The following is a 2,631-nucleotide window of genomic DNA, read 5'->3' as shown; positions in this document are numbered from 1 at the left end:
GACTTGTTATGGACCCCATGGGAACAAAGTGGGCACTTTTCTTTTTCATTTACTTATGTTTCCTTTTCACATTTGTTCATTTGTTTGTTTTGACATACATGTTCTACAGATAGGTCTTTACAATCTTTGTCTGGTATCAGGCTGTAAATGATTAACAGTGTCATAGCAAAAGTGAACTCTTCAGGATGTCACAAAGGTTTAAAACCCAGTCATTCAACTCTTTCTGCAAGACTTGCAGCCTTACTCCAGATGCTGGGTGAAGTTCTCTGGAAAGAGGCCTTTGTAGGCAGCCAAGTTCCTGTACTGAAGCCAGTATGATTCCATTACTCCCACTAGCCAGCCCACATCCTGATCAGCTTCTGAATCTGAGGGTACCAGCAGCACCATGTCCCCCCTTTGGACAGTAAGTTCATTAGAATTTGCTGCCTCAAAATCATGCAATGCTTCCACCTTGTTGAGAAAGCTAGGAGAAAGCTCCTGGGAGGACTGGATTGCAGGAGGTTCTCTCTGGGTGTCCTCCCAGGGCTTCTGCTCTGTGGCCAGCTCCAGTGTCTTGTCCACAGGTTCTGTAGGAGCCATGTCCTCAGGGCTCTCTTTGTTTTCTACATTCAGGGAAATTTTGTGTTCCCATTCATGGTTGGAAGCAGACTTGATGATCACAGAATTTGATGACATTCTCCTGAATTCCTCCTGCTTCTGTCTCTGCTGCTGCCTGAGGTCTGTCACTGTCTATAACCTCTGTTGTTTCAGTGATGACTGTGGCCTCCTCTGGACCTCCACCTTCCCAGGTAGGAATAGCTGCTTCCTCAGGCTCTGATTGTTCTGCAGAAGGCCCCCTGGCTGTCACTGTGGTTGCCACAGCCACATCAGTATCCAGTTCAGGTCCAAACATTACCTCCTCCGCTGTGTCTTCAGCCTGTGCTTCCAGCCCAAGGTCCATAACAACAGCAGGTGTGGTGGCAGGAGGTAGCTTCTCTGCTGTAGACTTTGTGGCAGCACCCTGTTTATAATCAGGCATGTTCTAGATCACACTCTGATCTGCCTGCATTGTGAACAATTATGTGTCCTGGGGCTGGGTGAACCCATTGAATGTAACACCAGATGCCAGTTGTACCAAATCAGTGCTTGTCATCCATAGGTCCCAAGGCAATGTCTGAGACATGGGTGAGTGGGTCACTCTAGCAGAGCCTGCCACTGTCACATCAGGCTTGAAAGGGTCAAAGACCAGATCCAGTAGAGTCTCCTCCTTTTTTACTTCAGTGGCTTCATCCTGGGAAGGTGTTGTCACACTGATTTCTCCTGCTGCAGACCATTTGTTGGTGTGACTTTTGGCGGAGGTGGGAAGACTGGACCCTGTCTGTAAAGCTGACCTGGGTTGTGCTGTGGTTGTAGATGCAGGTGCAAGTCTGTGATATGGACTGGCTGTCTGGCTGGACAGGGGAGAAGGCTCTTCAGGAGGTGATGGTGTCTTTGCAATGCCTAGAGGACCTGAATCACTAGCGGCACCTTGAATGGTGAAGGCCTTGTTGGCATGCTGGTCACCAAGTTTTGTCATCACATCATAAAGCTTGTGGCAAAATGCCACAATTTCTTTATGAAACTTGGCCTCTCCGCTGGAAACATTTTTGAAAGCATTAACATAAAATCCAACTCATCTTGACCACAGTGAAAATAACTCTTCTTGCAAGTAGACATTAAAATCTTCAAACACTTTCTGTGCTTTCTGAAATTCTTCTGCCTTAGAGCACGGACTCTCATCCTTCCTCTTGGAACTCTGTAGTGCTTCCTGATGGTGGCAGGCACTGTCATAGTCCACCAGCTTCTTGATGTGCTTGACAATGCGATTCTTTATGTCAGGAAATTGGTCCAGATAAGTAACCAGTATCAACAAGGACCAATCCACTAGTTTTTGTTGGAAGTCTTCTCATAGCACATCACATTTTGCACCAACCATTTGCACATCATCCTGCCTGTAGCAGTCTGGCACATAGATTTAATGCAGGGTTCACAGAAGTCTCTTTTATGCCTTTGATTACTGCTAAATACCATCGGAGCTCTCGCTGAAGTCTTTTACCCTCTGTCTCTTGTCTTTTGAAGTTCTGGACATATGCTTCAAATTGTTCATATTTGTCTCATCAGCTTTCCCCAACTTTTGGAAAACCATCTCCTGCACGCACTAGAGCCACATTTTATGTTCTTGGTGAAGATGCCGGTCTGGATGTCAGCCATGGCTGTGGTCGCACCTCTTCTTTAACGCTTAAAATGCAATTTTTGGATCAACATAATTTAGACTTATTTATGTTCTGTTGTTTCATGATAAGATTAACAAGTTGATATAGCAACCTGGAAAGATTTTCTTTTAATTCTAGTTTTGTATGTTTAACAAAGAAGTTTTCAGTATTTTAAGAAGAACATTCTTTTCCAGATAGAACCTTTAAATTAAACATTTACCTTAAATATATCTTGCATGTTGTTTTTGATGACTCCTGAGAATCACATCACAAAATTACAACATTTGAACCTACATACGTGTTATATATAACTCAGGAAGTAAATCCTAAATTATAGCAAAAAACAACATTAAACATGCTTATGAAATCAATCTTTTGATAGTTCAATTAACTGATGAGG

At 43.7% G+C, this 2,631-nt stretch overlaps 1 pseudogene; it reads right to left on the bottom strand.

Moving 5' to 3' along the window:
* Positions 1-240: 240 nt before the first annotated feature.
* LOC101564880 lies at positions 241-2,229 on the bottom strand (annotated as a pseudogene).
* Positions 2,230-2,631: the final 402 nt, after the last annotated feature.

The sequence above is a fragment of the Octodon degus genome, unplaced genomic scaffold (genome assembly GCF_000260255.1).
Source record: "Octodon degus isolate 3935 unplaced genomic scaffold, OctDeg1.0 scaffold00103, whole genome shotgun sequence".
In the NCBI taxonomy this organism is placed as follows: domain Eukaryota; kingdom Metazoa; phylum Chordata; class Mammalia; order Rodentia; family Octodontidae; genus Octodon; species Octodon degus.
The sequence above is the reverse complement of the archived record's forward strand: the minus strand, read 5'-3'. Positions and strand labels throughout refer to the sequence as shown.